Raw genomic sequence first — 19,032 nt, forward strand, 5'->3', positions numbered from 1 at the left:
AGGAGACTGGTGTTAAAGCCTTGAGATTTAAAAACATGCACAAATCTATCAAATTCCTATTCCCTAACCATAAGAGTGCTTATGGTTAATGCTGTCAAGTGTTTCAAGTGCTTCCCTCAGGAATTTAAAGGCTGTAAATGTTCATCACCCCCTGCAACACATGCTAAGTAGAAATAGGACTAGAAACTGAAACTGTACGGATCAGGATGAGGAATTGCTATTTTAAGATAAAACTATGTATCATGAAGGTAAAGATAAAATTGCAGGGGCTGGCAACACAGTGTGACAAGGACAGTGAGAGTTCTGATGCAAAACAGTGACCAGGAGATGCTACAAGATCCTCAGAGCTGGGAACCTGCAGTGCAAAGACATCCAGCATTTAGGGCTTCACACTGCAACACTTGATGTTTTTCAAAGCAGTCTGTAGGAGTTAAGGCAGGTATCTTCCATTCAACTTAATGGGAAATGTTTGCTTAAATCCTCAAGACTGCCTTGCAAACATGTATTTCAGATTCACAATCTGGACTGGATGCTTTAATTTTAATTTTTAATATTCACATCTGTATGTAGGCCCCAGGTCAGTAAATCATTTAAATGTGCGCTTCAAAATGCAACAGCCAACTAAGATACTCATGTGCTCAAAATGTAGTAAACATATAAACGTCCCATCCAGCAGAGATGGAGCTGCTCAGATGGTTCTGGGTTTTGCTGAACTGATGCCTGAAGCCTGCAGAGGCTGCCACGAGAAGTTACCATTTTGCCAACACGTATCCCAACGTTACCATGCTTAAAACTATAAATCAAGGGAAACAGCAATGCCAGAGACGTGCTCAGAGACAGCCTGGTGTCTTGCAGACATTGGTTACTTGTTCACTTTGGCTTTCTCAAACACATTTTGGGTTTCCTAATCAGGGATCTGAAATGAGTTGAAAAACTGGATCCAATTGGATGTTTTTCAATTATGCTTTAATTTTTACTGAGCAGCAGGAATCCTAGACTAGGTTTTAGGTATCACATAAACATCTGTGGAGAGGCTTACAAATAAAGCACGAAAACTGTCCAAACACCCAAACCAATACCATAAAATAACAGTAATGTAGTGTAGAACAAACCCTCCTCCCCAGCTAGAGTTCAAATACACAAGATACAAATGGCTCTGGCAATTCAAAATGCCTTCAGATTTGTGTCCCCTTAGCTCTGCAGGACAGCAAAGGATGACCAGGGACAGGAGCTAAACTCAAGAACTTGAGCTGAAGGCCCAGTGATGGGCAGGGAGTGTTACACCCCTTGGGATGAGGCATTTTGGGAAGGATCACCATGAATATTTGGGGCTAATCTCCAACTTGGGAACTGAGGTCTCTGAAAGCATGGAAGTATTTGGATCTCACCATCAGCTTCTCACTGACCCCAGCCAGATTAAGAGTCTGACAATAAACAATCACTACATGCACCCAACATTTTAGCTTTACAGAGCCAAACAGCTATTTGTGGCTGCATTTTTATACTCAGAACTCAAAATTAATCATATAAAAGCTCAGCAGTTTCCACTTGCAGTCACATCCAAGGTAAGAAGTAGGCAAGACAGCATTTGGATGTTAAACATGATGTGGTGTGACTGTGCAGAGAGTGCAGGAGAGATCCTGCTCTCCCACTGCTGCCTGTTGCTTTCCTCGCAGCAGACAGCAACTGGCAGAAAGTGGGATGGGGCTGTGCAATCTGCCGATCTAGCAGAGGATGAAAACACTGAGAGGTAAAAAAACCCCTCCAAGGACTGCCCTGCCCCTTAGCAAAAGCAAACACTGCCCACAGAGTGAGCCCAGGGAGCTTGCTGCTGTCAGTCCCACAGCTGCAAACATGAGCCAAGGGAGAGGGAGGAGATTCACAGCCCCAGAAGGGGAAGAGACTCCTTTGGGCATCAGTTCATGGGCAGGGTAAAACCTTCGAGCCACGCTCTCAGTGAGCAAGTGGCATCCAGCACATGTAGGGGAGGAGACAGCGCTCTGGGATTTTGGCTCTAGCCAGCAGACACAGGCAGGTTTGCAGAGGAACACACAGCACCAGTGCAGGCAGAGATGTGCCCATAAAAATCCCAGCACGGGGCTCACAGCCTGCGGGATTGCTCCCCACAGCTGAGCCCAGGCACGCTCACACAGGGGGACACATTTGGCCTCCCCTTGTTCAGCTGAGCCTGGACCAACCCTGCCAAGCACAGAGCAGAGCCAGTTTCACACCAAATCCTCCCCACTCCCTGAAATCCTCCTTGTATCCTTGTCATTTGGAAGGAGGAGCACATGTGAGAGAGGCAGGAGCTGCCCACATGCTGAGTGCTCAGGTATAAGGAACATTTGCATGGGGACAGACAGCAGGCTCAAGCCAGCAGGTACCAGGCACAGCAGCTCACAGCTGGACAGCTGCACAAACTCCCACCTCAGGCTGTGATCACAGTCTGGGCTGTGCCACACTGTCCTCGAGGCACTCAGCTGGGCCCCACTGAAACCATCTCTTATTCACTGCGCTGGTGCTGCTGGCAGGCACTCAGCAAACTGCAGGGCTCTCTGCAGCCTTAATTCCCATTCTCTCTGTCAGGTTATCACCCTGGCCCTTCTGCTTGGAAATCCTCATCCTCCCAAACATGCACAGACCCCTACTCCTACATTACAGCAAGGCAAGGACTCCCATGAACAGGTACTCTGAGCATGCCCTGCATAAAGAACAGGGCTCCCCTTAACTCATTTCTGTGTGAAAGACAGCTTCATTTTCAGAAAGAGCAGCTCATCTTGATCCTTCTGAGTAATTCCACTGATTGGAGCCACCAGTAGATTGCTCTGTGGCTCATTGATTAAGCTCAATGTGAATAATTGCATTACTGAAATAGATTGGCTCAGGCACCACTGAAGAGAAGTCAGAGCAGCCGGGGGTGGCAGGAGCAGTGCACCCACCTGCACCAGGGCCACCCTGGCACCCTGACTGGGGGAGGACAGGACAAGGGGCCTGTGTGCCTGCCCAGAGCTGACCTCCAGAAGGTCAGCAGCTTGCCTGTTCTTCCCCATGGCTGTATTTCACTCCCAAGTGGATGGGCCACTCCACGCCGTGGCCCCAGAGTGGATTTCGCATGCATGACAGTGCTCCTGGGGGCAGTGCCTACACGGAGCAATGCTGAACATGCTGACAAAGGCAAGGGAAGTGACCTGGAAATGACAAAGTGAAGCAAGGGAAGGAGCAAAGACGAGGTGGCTGAGGAGAAGCATCTGCACAGTTATTTCTACAGAGCCCACTGAGGAAACACGACCAGGTTTGTCTGACACAGTTGGTGCAGTGCAGACACTGCTGGACGTCTCTGCTGTGGGCAAAGCTCTGTGGATTGGCAGCCAGAAGATTAATCCTGTACCTTTTAGAAGTGGTGGGGGCTACACACAGAATAAAAAAATAGCTACTTTAGTTTTTCATCACGTAGAAGATGATGTCGAACGGCAGAGACGCAGTGTCCTGAGCACAGTCCCAGCTTCTGGCAGCAAGCACAGAGCTGCCACACAACTCTGAGCAGCTTAAACTGTAATTCTCAAGGCTGAGGTCTCTTTTTCATAACCAGAAACAGCAGAAAAATTGCTTTTAATATGCAGAAGGAATCATTTACAAAATCAAAGATGAAATCTAAAAAACCAAAGAGCTCCTGTTATGATAGATGAGGTTTTAAACACCACATGAGAGAAGAGACTTCCCTTAAATAGGTGCCAGTTAATTAATGAGATTTGGTAAATGAGTGCATTTCCTGCACAACAAACTACAGGCTTCCACTTCCAGAGTACATTATGTTAAATTGGACAAAGGCCCATTATTCTGGAATAAAAGATTGCCCACTGGAGGGTTCACACTGAAGTATTCCAAGAATATCTTCATCCAGGAATACAAGCTGTGTATTTGCAAGCAGAAACCAAGCAATCCTTAAAAATACCAATACCTCCTACAGGAGCTGGTACATTCAAAGATTTAGCACTTAGTAGTAAAAAAAAAAAAAACACAGTAACTCAGCCTGTTGGCATTACAAAAGCTCAAGAGACAGGGATGAGCTGCCTCCTGTGACCAGAAGGCTCTTGGGGCAGGTTTATGCTCTGCAGCATAAAGCAGTGAAGTGGCCCCATACCCTGCACAGATATCACATCTCACACTCTCAGCACCTGGGGGCCACTGTGTATGCTCATGTGAACAGTGAGCCACAGTGTGAGCTGGTTTGGAGGGGGTTAACAGCATTTGTACCCCCACTGCAGGGTGTGGGCAGGACAGGCTCAGCATCCCCAGCACTGGGCAGAAATCCTCAGTGGCCTTGGGCACCAACAACTGGGTGAGTGCACAGCTTGAGCAAACAGAAGTGGTGGAACCCACCAATGGATACCTGCTCCCACTTCACTCTGGAGCACACAGCATGGCAGCTTTCCATCAGAGCCCCTCAGACACCCTAAACCTGCTGTGGGAGGGCAGGAGCATCACTAACAAGGTCAACAGCAGACAGACTGGTCACAAGTGCAGAGTGGGTTATCAGGTCTCTGCCCAGCTCAACCTGTAACACTCCCAAAGCCACTTCCCCCAAATTCCTCCCCAGAGTTTGCCTACAAAAAGCTTTACAGGCACAGAATGCTCAGCCCAGATGAGGGGACACAGAGGGCTCCAAGGCATTTGGGACAGACAACACCCTGGCCTCACAACTCCAGGTGTTCACTCCCCAGGCCAGCTGATCATAGCCCTTAGCAGAATGTGTGCTTCTGATAGAGAAACTCTATTTGAGTTGTTTTATGGAATAATAAGCACCAACCTGGCTGCCTCAGGAACATCTCTGAGCACTCTCACTACAAAGAGTCAAAGTCAACTCACCAGGATGCCCAGGTCTTGACTTTCATTATGGAAAATTATTCACAGCAGAAATGTCACTTCAGCAGTGTACAATTTCTTGTCACTATAAATATTTTCATATCATTACTTTCTTTCTCTTACACCTGTGGAGTCTTAGACCACACCGATTTCTTCACCTGTGCAAAGCTTTTCCCAGACAGAGGACAGTCTTCACCTTCCTGGAACACAGAGCAAAACCCACAGGGACCCTCTCCAGACTTTTAGAAAGATGTATTAAGAACACCTCACAGCACTTTCAGCGATTTTCCCCATTTCCTAAAATTCATTTTCCTTTCCTACCAGAAGTCCCATCTCTGCACACACTCCACCTCCAGTATAACCAATAAATTGATAAAGAAGGGAATGCCTTGCCATACATCTTTTTACTGCTGACTTGTCCCTATGGCTGTTTGAACTAAGTCCATTCTAAACCCTTCACTGTATTTCTGTACCAATGATTTCCAATTCAAAGGCTTTGCTTTGTCAATTACACACATGCATGCACACACCTACATGTGCATCTTCTGTTAATGCTTTAAGCAATACTTGAATCCTTTAATATTCTCTTCAAGGCCTTTTACAATTTCCCCCACAATGCTATTTAGACTAGCAATTAACCCTCCTGGAACACCACTGCTACCTAATGCTCTTACAGCAGCACTCAGAGACAGGACAATGCGACAGAAAAACACATTCAGGTCCTCACATGCTGGTATGAAGTCCTGGCTTGCCCACAACCATGTTTTTGTTAGCTTATCTAGGGATGAAAACCCTTAGTTATTCACAGCTCTGCTTACCCTGCTCTGGTTTGGTAGCTCAGAACAGGAGTACTGAGTCATGCTGGCACAATCATCACTCTTTCTCCAGGGATGTTTGGCAAGGCCAATGCCATCACTTAATTTAACTCACAGACTGACCTGGGCTGTGCAGCAGCAGCAGCACAGCATGCAGAGGTGTAGAGCAGTGGGACATTGAGCCCCTCACCTCTCCAGGGGAATGGCAGCAGGAAGGAGCACTGCTTTCCATTTCCAGGGCTGCTTTTGTGCTGCCAACAACCCCCAGGCATGGATGTGGGCAGCAGATGAAGCTGCCACAGACAGGACACAGCTGAGGTCTCCAAAGGGCTTATCCTCCCTGCAGCTCCTGCCAAGACAGCTGGGGAAGCTCCACAAGTGGAGACTCAGGCACACAGACACTGCTCAGAGCCTCAGTTCACAGTCGGCCTTCCAGGGAACTACTTGTGTGTCTGTGGAGTCTCCAGGAACAAATTGGTTCTCACCTGTAGGAAACCAAGAGTAGAAAGCATCCCTCCCACAAGCCATGGCTGCCCAGGTGTTCCTGCTGATAGCAAATGCTGGACTCCAGGTGGATTTTAAATTGAAGTTCACCTGCACTGACCTGTTTGGAAAAGTATTCCCTAGTGTGTCTATGGGGATAAATGCACATTTCTGCTTAAAAACTGAGACTTTTCTGATCAAAGGAAGAACTGGAACTTCTATACTACATAAAAAACAACAAATCAAAATACACTCTTCCTATTAGGAATGTGAAAAAAAAAAGAGAAACCTTCCTACATAAACATGATAGAACAGACACTCAAGTCACATACTAAGCATTTTTCAGTGGTTTGGGAAAGAAAAGAAATACAAAATGTGAAGTTAATATTCCTACTGGAATGAGATGAAAGGTATTATTTTACGCCCTACTTGAAACATCATAGTAATTTTCATCTGCACTAATAAAAATAAATCAGCAGCTGATCCTCCATGCATTACAATTACCATTTCATGCAACAGTCACAATGCTTCTGAGATGCATTTGCCCTTTGGAACTCCTGCCACAAATAGAGCTGAATTTAGGGACTGCCGAGTGCACAAATTTATGACATCAATTCTTTGAGGACATTGTCATGTAGAAAATGTAATGTGGGCAGCTAGATTGAAGCATCCAGAGAAAAGCATACAACCCTGAGTAAAGATTTTTGAGAGGAAAATAATTAGAACTGGAAAAGGGAAAAAGGAAAAAGTTATCTTGCATGGCACCAACTGTTGGTGGCCAGCAGAGCCCTGTTCGGAGCAGACTCCTCACCCAGACAGGAATTAATGAATTCCCAAGCAGCCCCCCCTGCCTGCAGCTCTGCCTCTTGCAGAGATGCTCATTTGCAGAGCACGACACAACTTGCTGTTAGACAGGAGAAGTTCAATATTCATTAACCAAAAGAGCCCCCACCTTGTGCTGCTGCTGCCTGCAGTACAAATCACCCAGCCCAGGTTTTATCAATCCTGCCACTCACTGTCCCAGGAACCTGAGCCTCGAATGCAGCAGCACCCCCAGCCCTCAGCTGGGGCATTTGCACAGCCAGAGCCCAAAGCTGGGAACCCGCACCCACTCTTTGAGCAACTCAGACAGAAAATGCTGGAAACACAAAAGGTTTAATCTCAAATTTGCATACAGCAACTTATCCTTGCAATAGTTCACTGCTAGAAAAGGAGCTATATGAAAAGGGAGAATTGAAGCAGGCAGCTGCACATTGGGAGATTTACTCCAAAGCCTCCCAGGAAGCCAATGGAAGCTTGCAGCACACGCTTTTCTTTTACAGCCCAGGACAGTAATACATTCAACTGTGCTAAAGCAAAAGTGTCAGGCACAGAGATTTAAGGAGATAATACAGTGAAGGCTCAGGGACTAGATAAAATCATAAAAAGATGCAGGCAAAAGCTGCTTCTTGCTTGCTCTTTGCTATCAGTTGTCCCTTTGTATTGGATGGGGAAGGCAGAGCACAACAGCTCCAGCAGCAGGGGTGGCTGGGGTAACCTTCTCCTTGGCTGCCCAAATCCAAACCCAGCTTGTCCCTGAGCACCCCTGTTCTTCTGGCTCAGAAAACCAACTCTGGTCACCAATGCAAACATCTGCACCCAGCAGAATGGGGCACCAGATGTACAGGGGTGCAACCTGCTCCAGCCAGCACCGTCAGGTGGAAATCTACATTGCTTTAGGGATTGACCACAGCCTTGGATTCTGCTGTGTCTGCTGAGCTCTGTCCTGGCAACACACAGATTATCCAAGAAGATCAGTAAAATATGGCTAAGAAATGCCAAGGTATAGTAGAGACCCTACAGCACCTAAACTGTCAAAGGAAAAAAAAAAAACAAACCAAAACAACGACCCTGCTTTCAGATATCTGGAAATTATGCAGAAAAGATCTTCATGACCATCTGCTTGGTGCCTGTAAGCACTTGGTCCCACAGGTCACACTGGGAAAACCCAGCAAACTGGAAAGCCCCACAGCCATCCATCCTTCCAGCAGCACTTGGGCTGAAACTGCCCCAGTGCTGGGGATGCCTGGTCACACACTCTGCTGGGAGCCTGGAAATGCTCCCTTCAGGACCCTGCTTGGCCAAATAGGTTTGTCACTGTCTCCCAAATAACTCACATGAATGTCTTTCATTTTTCAAGCGGTGCCATCAAACATGGGGCTGCACACACCACAAACACTGACATATTTCACTAATACAATCCAGCAGCAGCATATGGGGAGTATTTATACAGGCCTTTATTATTATTTATGGAAGGTAAACGACCCTCTCCAAGATGTGGTGACTTGTGCTGACAGCACCTTTGTTTTTAGGAAAAAAAATACCAATAGGGGAGGGAGGGTTGGAGGCTTTGCAAGTCTAACCCATGGCTACAAATTCCACCAGTTCCTGTCCAGGAAAAAAAACAAGCATTCTCTTCTTCCCCTGTTTTTATTGTCATTCATCTTACAAACTGGTCTTATTAAACTTGTTACTCAACACAGTAATTAGTAGAAATAAAAGAGATATATATAAAAATAAAATTCAGACATTGGTTATAATTAAGTCTTCCTAAGTGTTATTTTACTAGTTGGGGTGGAGCAATTTTGTCACAATTGAACTGTTGAGGAACAATTAAGTAGAATGCAGCTTTAATTCCTCCCTGATCTCCTGACAAAAGCCAACACACATTCGAACCTGTGTGAGAGAAACCAAAACCAATCAGAGCAATGTGACATTGCACGTTGTCTCACCAGGCGAGAAGCCAAGCTGGGATGGTACCGAAGCCTCGGGTCTTTGCAGTGGAGCTTTATTGGGTGCCAGCAGCAATGCCCTGGGCAGGGGCAGTGCCAGGTCTGTGCCAGGGGTTTGTTTGCCCTCCCCAGGAAGGACAAAGGCACCGTGTGGCCCAAAGGATGAGTGATGCACAACTGGTGAGACCAGTCTGGCTTTTAGGGTGCCAGCACTTCACTCTTGAGCTCTGACACAGCAGCCACTGGATGAGTCCCAGAATCTCACTGTCCCTGTTTCTATCACAACTGGAAACCAGCCCATCTCCAACATGGAAGGACACTGATAAATGCAGTAATTACCACCAGACACTCCACCCAGCCAGCAAGAAAATCAAGGCCATTTATTTGTCCACCTAGTTATAAAACTACCACCAGAAAACTCTGCAAATCAAGCCCTTGGAATCTGATTTAATTAAATCAATGAGAATTATATCATTAACTCATCAGAAAGCTCAAAGATAATAGGAAATTGTTTCTATCGACTACAAACTCCTTCCACGGAGCTGCCTGGCGGTGCCCCTGCTGTGGAACTGCCCAGCTGCACCTCTGCTGCTCCATTTGTCATCTCAATGCGCCATTTGTTCCTCCAAACACAGATCAGCTTACACAAAGCAGTTGTCATGCTTCTTCTATCCCAAGCACTTTGCACATTCCCCTCCACACGTGCTCATAAAAATCACTCGCCATAAGAGCTTTTAAATGGGGCTTGTCAAAACGTCAGGATGGAAGGTGTGCAGGAGAGAACCTCCAGTTTCCTTTGCTGAAACACCCAAACACATGGCCTGGTACCATCAGGCTTTTCTTTCCTCAACATACCCCTGGGATGTGGCTGTAAAGAAGAATTCTGATGGGAGGGAAGGGAGACACAACAATCTCAAAAGGAAACTTCACGCATGTAAAAGCCTACAAAGGTAAAACCTGGATACCTGTAACAGAAACCATCAGGAAGTGATTTAAGGCAATTTGGAAATACAGTTTCAGTGACTGGTTGAACACCTTTAGAACACATATATACAGCAGGCTATTTATAGCACAAGGGAAAAAGTTTCCACCTTCCCCAACCCACAGCAGAGCACAGTCTATTCTCAGTGAGGAACATAAATTTTGAGCAACTCCAAGAGACATGAAGAAGTCATTGGCTTTATCTCAATTTAACTGATTTCAGGAAACTTAAGCAATACTCAAGACAAGGGCTCTCAATCTCAAAGACACTCAAACCCTGCTAGACCTGCTATTGTGTAGACAGCAATTGCTGATTTATTGACTGCATAGAGCTGTGGATCAAGCCTTAGTATTTGCTAATATCTCTCCTGGAATTGGCCTTTAATGACCTGATACAACTGCTATTAGTGAGAAAGAAACAATGCCCCTTTCCTTCAACAGAGCTGGACCAGTTGTATCACTTAGCAGCTGAACTGGAAAAATAAAACATTTGGACCAATTAAGTTTTACTGCTAAGATATTTAGCACAGACTTTATCTGATATGAAAACTTCAAATCTAGGGCTAAACCAAAGAAATTATAGTACAGTTTCCAGATGAAAAAGAAAGGTGTTGAGAAGTGGAAATCCCCCTCTCATTCCCTTGGGTGCAATTCAGAAGTTACCCTGGCGAACCCAGGGCAGCTCCAGGAACATAAATACAAAGTGACAGGGAAATCCAGCCTACTATTCACATCACATATTTCATGGTTCTTTCTATTTCACAGTAATACACGAAGTTAAGCTGCTTATTAGATGGGCACATTCTCCAAACCGCAGCCAGGCTTGTACGTTATGCTGGGCTCACCATCAGTACTGACCGCCCTTTAATCCTAATTCTGCTGTCATTTGTGGTTCCACTTCAGAAGATCCTTGCTTTAATTCACAAATGGGATCGCTGTTAGCACTGTTGCAGCCCAGAAGAGAGGCATGTGAGAAATGCCATCCCTGTAACCATCGCTATTTATACAACCCTCCTGCACATTTTCCTAACAATCTATACTTTCAAATACTTCTGTTGGCCTACAGGATGTTGTGGCATATGCTTCTAAGCCCCACAGCACACCCATTAGCAAATAATGACCTTCCTAAAATGACCTGGTAACAGCTAATAACTGCCATAAAGCATAAAAGGGCTGTGGTACAGAAGGTCTTTTATGGAATGAAAAAAAAAACCACCAAAATTTTTATTAGCAGAATCGCTAATGGACACAGAGTCCTCATGTGATCCATTTACTTTTAGGAAATGCCTGGTATCAGATAATGAGATTATCTCACAAAACAAAAACAACCCCCAAACCAGCACTTTCAAAAAGCACACTGCAGTCTGGCAGCTCATGAATGAAACACTCTGTAGGTGTTTGTGTACATTTATAATTTACTACACCACATTAAGAAGTAAGACAACTGCAAACGACAAGCTGCTGCTCTCCCAGCTGTGTACACTGTGCAATGATACCTTCCACCAGGGCTCAGCCAGCCCGGCTACCAACCTTCCAGTTGGGAGAAAGACAGAAGGATCCAAAGGATCCAAATCAGCTCCAGCAACTGAGTAACAAATGGCAGCAATTCTGCCTTCTTAAAGTTCTGAAGCAACACACACTGAAATGCTGTTTAGTGTGTGCACATGCCAGGAGCAGAAGCACAAACCCACCCCTGATACACAGCAGCACACCTTGCTTTCATCCTGCACCCCAAACTTGTATAAAATCACGGCTAATCTCACACAGAGGAGATATCCATATCTGGCAGCTCACGCAGCACCAGGTTCAGCCCTTCTGGAACAAAGCACCAAACTCAGCCACTCACACACCTAGCTTTACACGTGTTCCCAGCTCAGAGAGAAATCTCCAGGTGCAGTTTTCAGCACGTAATTAATCCTACAAAACACAGCAAGACAAGCTTTCCTTTATGCCCTCAGCAGGAGAAGACTCAATGTACCTACATGGAAGTGCTTCACAGGATATTTTCTACAACACTTTCACCGGCTCTTGATCTTCCCACCTGAATTTCTCTATTGGACCCACTGTTTGCAGTTGCCCCTGTAACCCTGGTAAATTATTCCATGCTGGCTCATCCTAATGGCTGAACCACAAGTGACCCACATAACCATAACCCCAAACTCTTTCTGCACCCAGATAAGAAGGCTCTGCAGAGGCAGAGTTTCAGTTCCATGAACAAGCTGACAGATTTGAACAAAGTGATGGAAAACACTGCAGATCTCCACAGTCATCTTTTCTGTCTGCGGATCCACTGACTACACTCAGCATCTTGTCTGTGTTCCAGTTTCAGTACAGCTGAAGTCTCCTGGCAGCACTCCAGGGACAGCCATGGATCCCTGATGCTTTCAGGGACCTTCTCCAGCCCACAGGGACTGTCTGAAGACATTCCTCGCACATTCCATACCCCTGCATGATCCCATTCCTACACCCTGTCCTGAGCTCCAGCCCTGCAGAAAGCATCAGGCCTTTTGACTGCACCCACGTGGAACATCCCAACCTCCTGCACTTGTGGCTTTCCCTTCTGTTTGTTTTTAAGCTGTGGAACGTGATCTCTGAGCCAGGTGACCAGGCTGAACATGGTGTAGGATGTTTATACACATGCATTGGAACAGCCTACACCACGTTCAAAACTGCTGTAATCAGGAAATGAGCCATGAAATGTGTAAGCGGTGGCACATTAATAATCTGGTTTATAGCTTAAATTAGAATCTTCGGAATTTCACAGCCAGACACTTTTAAATAGGTCAAAAAATGCAGTAATCACACTTAATGATCACACTGTGATGTGCACAGCATCAGAGCTGGGAGTGAGGAAACCTGAGCAGAATGGATATGAACTCCTGGCACACTCAAAAAAGCATTTAACAAAGCTCAAGAGCAAAACACATCGCTCAGGCACCAAGTTTTTTGTCTTTTGACCCTGCTCTTCAGAAATGAGGTGTGAGATTTCATGTGATCACAGACAACAAATGCTGTTCTCTGTATTTTCATTTTAGTTAGCACTGCAGATTAGGAGAGGATTTGACCGCTTGCAAGTGGTGAGAATTCAGTGATGTTAACAAAGCCTTCCCCATCTGAGAAACGCAATTTGCTATCGTCCCTGCCCATGCATGTGTCACCCCCAGTGCACAGGCTTGAAACACATTCCTGGGTATCAGCATTTGGGTTTATTTTAAAGAAAAGAACAAGAATCCACAGATCAATCTCAGTAATCTTTTAGTCTCCAAACCAGGGAAATCCTTCACAATTTTGCTAAATTTAGACACATGCTTACATTCTCTCTACACCAACTTGATTTCAGGTATAATAAACCTGATGTTAAAATTGAATAAAGAATGAGAATTTCAGCAAAAGATGCAGTCATTGACTAATTAATCCAGTCCTGTCAAGCAACTGAGGCATAACCAAAAAGGCAAACTAAAAAAAAAAAAAATCTGCTATATTCTGTGAAAACAAAGTCAATGTTTGTCTACTGCAAAAGTACAAAGTCAGCAGGGGAGACTGCTTGGAAGCTTGTAAGAAAGCAGTAGAGAAATGTTTTTTTGGTTTCTTTTTTCCTCCAGTCAAACTGGGCTTCTTCTAAAAAACAAAGCAAGGCAAAAGATGAAAGGCCTTCTCTTCTGAAGCCAAAGATGAAGAATACAAAGAATATTAATGACTAACAAGTCTGTCTGTAAATGCCATGAGCTTAGCTGTAGAAGGGACTAAAAGGAAGAACAGCACTGCTATTAACTAATAAGTTTCTGATCTAACAAGCAGCGATGAAGGCTGATTGGTCATTTATAGAAGGGAACATTAGTTCAGAAGAACACAGGTTCCCTACAGGGGATAAAAGGAAAGAAGAAAAGATGCCATTATATACATGAAAAGCTCAGGATGGCTCATTTACCCAGCACATAAAGGTACTAAGTTCCCAGTTAGGGCTTGTCTGTCCCTCACATGTTTGTGTGCAGGTACAGCAGATGGCTGTCTTGTGGAAAACTTGAGAATTTGTGCAAATTTGTCACCAGCCTTATATTACAGAACACTGGATTTTGATGAATTGCATTTCCTAAAGGAAAAATTCAACAAACACAGAACCTTGCTTTTGTCACAGCAAAGCCTTATTACTGGACCCAGCATAAACAGGACACAGTTTCCCAGTGTCCTGGAATCCTGCAGGGGTCCAGGAGGGTCTCATGGACCAGGGGCAAGGGAGGGAGGCACTGGCCTCTCACCTCTGCACAAGCACACGAGACCAGCGCAAAGCATGTTCTTCCATGTTTGAAGTTTCCCCATTGTCTTTCAAGAAATTCTTCTAATTTAAGCAAGTGAAACACAATAAAACCAGGAAGATGAAAAACAACCAGCTCGGAGCCAAAAGTGACACCACGCCAAGCTCAGATTTGGAAACTGATTCATTTGCCAGCTCACAGGCACACACACCTAGGGTGTCTATATTTATACACATGGACTCAGGCTCCCTGCTTGGTACAGGCACTGTAAGTATTTTTAAATCAGCAAGAAATCAAGAATCACAGTACTTAGAGAAGATGGAAAAATTCCCTTTTCTCTAAGCTCAGATTAGAAGAATCTTGACGCATCAGCTCTGCCTGCAGCATCCAGCAAGGCTGAGAGCCAGCACGGCCACAATTCACTCTGAGATTCCTTCCCTTAACAGGCCACTGCTCACTCCTGCAGACAGGCTGTGTTTTGCACTGCAGCCTGATCCAGCAGATGACACGAGAAGCTTCTGTGTCAGGATGGAAATCTGGAGAGCATTCTGGCAGTGTGAGAGATGGCAATGTTGGAGCCAGCAGTGCCAGAGAGCCCCAGCGCTGCTGCCCCTTCCAGGCTGGGAATTCACAGCCCCACGTTCCATGCCCAGCTTTGTCCAGAACCCACAGTGGTCTCAGGAGATCACCAAACTCTCTCAGCATCCCCTTATGGAAAAGGGGGCATAACAACATGTCTCAGCAGCACCACAAAGGTTTGTTAATGCTTGTAAGCACTTTGTAGATAAGCAACATCAAGACAGCAGTTAGCAGAGGGATTTGGGGCACAGGCAGACATAAATCCAAAGCACTCATATCATATATTCCTTTCAGACAAGCATAGCAGCAGATCAGCTCCCTGCATTTAGTGGTTGTGGGCTCCATCCTTTCAACAGACTGAGCACTCTGCCTTTGATCCAAAAAATGAGTCCATGGAGAATATTCACATGTTTAATGTTAATCATATGCTTAAATTCTCTGAATCTATAAAGAGAGTAAAAGGGAAAAGTGCTCCCCAGCTCCAAAACAAACACAAATTCCCAGAAGTTATATTTAGGACATGAGCAAACATTTGGCCAGCAAAGGAAAAGCCTTCAGTATACACCTGCTAAGCTTTTGCATCCCTCAGGAAACCTGCAGGTGGGAAAAGTGTCCAGAGTGAGTTTGCTTAGACAAAACCTTTCTAAAATAACCAGCACGGTGATATTTGAAAGAAGCACCCAGAGCATGTGACCTACTATTCTTACACACACAGAGCAGTCCTTGAGCAAGGAAATCAGAAAACAGAATAAATTAAATAAATTAAGAAATTCACTGCACAGATTTGAACTTCTGACTAGGAATTTATAGTTGCAAAATAATGCAATCATTTATTAACTGTCTACAGTAAGAGAAGAGGCTTTCCTCAGAGGACAGGCACTGCCACCCAATCCTCACAAGTTCCACATGCCTTCAGCAGCACCTAGAAAGCATCTTATAACAGTATCAGAAAGGAACAATACTGAGCAAAAGGAATGGAACCCCCTTAAAATTTTCAGCACATGCTCCTCTCACATCCTCACTATCTGAGACATCTAACTCAATTTACATCCTGCTCAACTCCTGGGCTAGCTGAGGGCTTGGGGCTACCAGTGTGCTAAATCAGCTGCCCAGAGTGCTCAGGAGTCTCTGCTCCTGCACCAACCCCATCCTGGCCCAGCTCATCCTGACCCTTTCCTGCAGATGGATCAGGTCTGTGGGGTGAGGCCAGAGCTGCTGTGGTGCAGGTGAGCTGGGCAGAGCGAGCAGGGAGCTGCAGTGAGCTCCAGGCACTCAGACACTCCTGCAGAGCAGAGCACCTCCAGCTGCAGCCTGGACACAGCCCTGGCCAGACGAGCATAAACACAGAGCTGGCTCCCAGAGATGATTTTCAAACCCTGCTAAACAAGCATGTATAGCAAGAAAAGCCTCAGGCAACCAAAGGGCCACTATGCAGAGCTTCATTGCTGTAGCAGAGCCATAAACATCATCCAGCTTACTCACAGCAACATCACCTTTTGCCAGCCATGTGAAACGGACAAATCACTCTCTCACCAGCGTAAATTGTCCAACAAGTTAAATAAGGCTGCTAATTATTTATAAGGATTTAAAAAGAATCTTTCAAGGTTTCTGCCCTCAAATTTGGAAATATCATTAGATGAAATTGAATTGATGGTATAAACAACCATTTTCTTAAGTAAAGGCTTTTTGAGAAGCGTGTTCTATTCTAACAGTAGACAGCACTTTTACCTTAATAAACCAGAGGGAGCTGTATTAGTCACACCTTACAAATGGTTAACAAGGTGTTTATCTTCCTTGTTTGGCTGAATTAGAACTACACAAAATGCCCTGACTCAAAGGAGGCAGAACAAATCCCTACCTTCACCTGCCGTGAGGGATGGAATTAGAATGCTGGGTGAGGCTCTAAGAAGTCCAAAGGAAGTTAAGACATCACAAGGAATCCTGGTTATACTTCTCCACCTCCTTTGCAAGACACTTTGCCGTCCCAAGGTTTGCAGACACTACAAAGCAACACAAAGTTCACTGCTGTTGCAGTTATCAGCATGACCTGGCAGACCCCACCTCTGGAGAGGGCTGAAAGCCCCAGATTACACATCCATGGCTTTTTTTCACCAGTTTCCTGGAGGAGGAAGCACTGTCTCCTATGATGGGGTAAGCTCCAAGCCTGTGCAGTGTAGGGCATCACTCACAATAGGCTCAGACCTCTCAGACGTGTCTGGTGCCTTTGCTTTGTTCAGAGCCTCCATTAACATCACCCAGGACTTCATCAGCAGGCACTTTACCCTGGCTAGAGCCTTGACTCTTCCTTTGCTCTACCACTTCTTGGTTGAAGTGCACAAAGAGCCAGAGTGTAACAAAGACATGCACTCCCCATCCTCACTCCTGTACCAAGTCATCCTCCCCCATCCCTCAAAGGCAGCCCACCCCTACTCCCATCCCTAACAAAACAGGGAGATTAAGAGAGTCCTGGGAAACAGAGCAGCAGCAAGGGGCACCTTTCAGTGCTCAGAAGGGCAGACACACCTCCAGCACGAGGTGCCACTAGCTGCAGCACAGAGCACAGGTGTCCCACAGCAAGAGCTGAACCTGGGCAAGGACTGCTGGATACACCTTTTCAGCTACGCTGGTTTGAGAACAATAATTAAATTCCAATTTCCAAAAATTCCAAAAATTAAAGTCCAATTTCCTCCTGATGTACAGCTCTAACTCCTTAGTGACTCCTGTGAAGCCAATTCCCAACTGTGGTACCACTCTGGGTGTTTGCCTTAAATAAAGAGCCCAGGAAGCCACTAAAACAATAACTATCTTTTTATCTGGAAAATACATGTCCAGGACATTTCTCCTGTGGAATACAAATGTCAGTATTTCAGGTGTCAGGAACATCATATGATGTGCCATCACCACCCTACTCAAAACATGGGCAGAGACCATCAAGTCCAGAGAATACAATCAAAGCCTGAATGGTTCCTTCTCTGCACTTCTCCCTTTCCTCGTCATCTCCCAGTGTTTAATGCTGTGCCAGAGGGAGCAGTGCCCAGCGTGGGTCCTCAAACAGCCACCAAAACGCCCGAGGCTATGCGGTGTCACCCAGGAACACCGCGGGCATTAAAGGCACACGGGCTGAGGAGGTCTGTGCAGCTGCTCCCCTGCCCTGCTAATTGGGTACTGCGGACACGCTCACGCCGTAAGCACATCTTTGACATAACACAGCATGACAATTTTTCCAGAGTCACAGAAATGCAGAGCATACAAATAAACCTGAATGCTGAAACCATTTCATTGTTCATAAGAATATGCACGCTGCACCTGTTACGACCAAGGGAACTGTCTGCGCCTTGGAGCTGATTATTTCAGCCTCTAACAAGCCTGTCTGTCTTGGAGGACTGTTAAACTCCAGGAGTTAATAAAGCACAATAAAATTATTTTGCAAAAAAAAAAATCATTATGGAATATACAGGGGGAGAGATCCTTAAACGTAAGGCAAAGAAAACAATCCTCAAACTGACATTCTCCTCCCAGCTTCCCGCTACCTCTGGCTCAATTCAAATCAAATTCACTGAAACAAAATAACTCTAAAATTGATACCGGTAAAGTCCTACCCTGAAACAAATGTTCGGGAGCCCAAGCGCAGCCCCAGCCCGGGACTCCCGATAGAGCAGGGCAGGAGAGGGGAGCGCTCCCCAAGCCCCGTCCGGCGGGAGGGAGCAGCCGGCGGCGCTCCCGCAGCCCCGAGAGGAGCCGGAGCCGGGGAAGCCGGGGAGCAGGTGGCAGAGCCGGTCCCCGCAGCCCAGCCCCGCCACCGCCAGCAGGCGTGGGGCGCCGGGCCGGGGTGATTTTTGGTGGAGAGAAGGAGCCGGAGCAGCGCAGCGAGGAGCGGCGGCTGCGGCAGCGCGGCGCGGGCAGGGCGCGGCGGAGGGGACGGGACCGGCACTCACCGAGCTACGCGCGGCTGCTGCTGCTGCCCCCGCTGCCGTCCATGGGGCCGGCGGGGGGACGGGAGCCCGCCACGGGCCACAGCCGCCCCGCGATCCGCCGCATCTGCCCGGCGCCGCCGCCGCCGCGGAGGAGGAGGATGAGGAGGAGGAGGAAGAGCGGAGCGCGCCGCCCCGGAGCCCCGCACAGCCTGGCCGCAGAGCGCCGCCTGCCTGCCCGCCGGGATGGGATGGGATGGGATGGATGGGGTGGGATCCGGCGGGCGCGGGGGGCCCGGCCGCGGGGGCAGGTGCAGCCGCCCGGGGCGGGGGCGGCGCGGAGCCGGAGCTGGAACCGGAGCCGGGCGCGGCCCCG

The 19,032-nt window shown here is 46.7% G+C and overlaps 1 protein-coding gene across 2 annotated transcripts in view; it reads right to left on the reverse strand.

The window, feature by feature from the left end:
• The window catches only part of RASGEF1C (RasGEF domain family member 1C), a 72,452-nt gene extending 53,662 nt beyond the window's left edge, over positions 1-18,790 (reverse strand). The window contains exons 1-2 of one of the 2 annotated variants that reach the window (XM_030957214.1): positions 18,681-18,790; positions 16,604-16,745 (exon numbers count right to left, since the gene is read on the reverse strand). The gene's annotated coding sequence lies outside the window, so the exon portion shown is untranslated. The remainder of the gene's footprint in view (positions 1-16,603; positions 16,746-18,680) is intronic. The other variant, XM_030957213.1, reaches the window with a different exon arrangement.
• Between the last annotated feature and the right edge of the window lie 242 nt (positions 18,791-19,032).

This window comes from Camarhynchus parvulus, chromosome 13 (genome assembly GCF_901933205.1).
Source record: "Camarhynchus parvulus chromosome 13, STF_HiC, whole genome shotgun sequence".
In the NCBI taxonomy this organism is placed as follows: domain Eukaryota; kingdom Metazoa; phylum Chordata; class Aves; order Passeriformes; family Thraupidae; genus Camarhynchus; species Camarhynchus parvulus.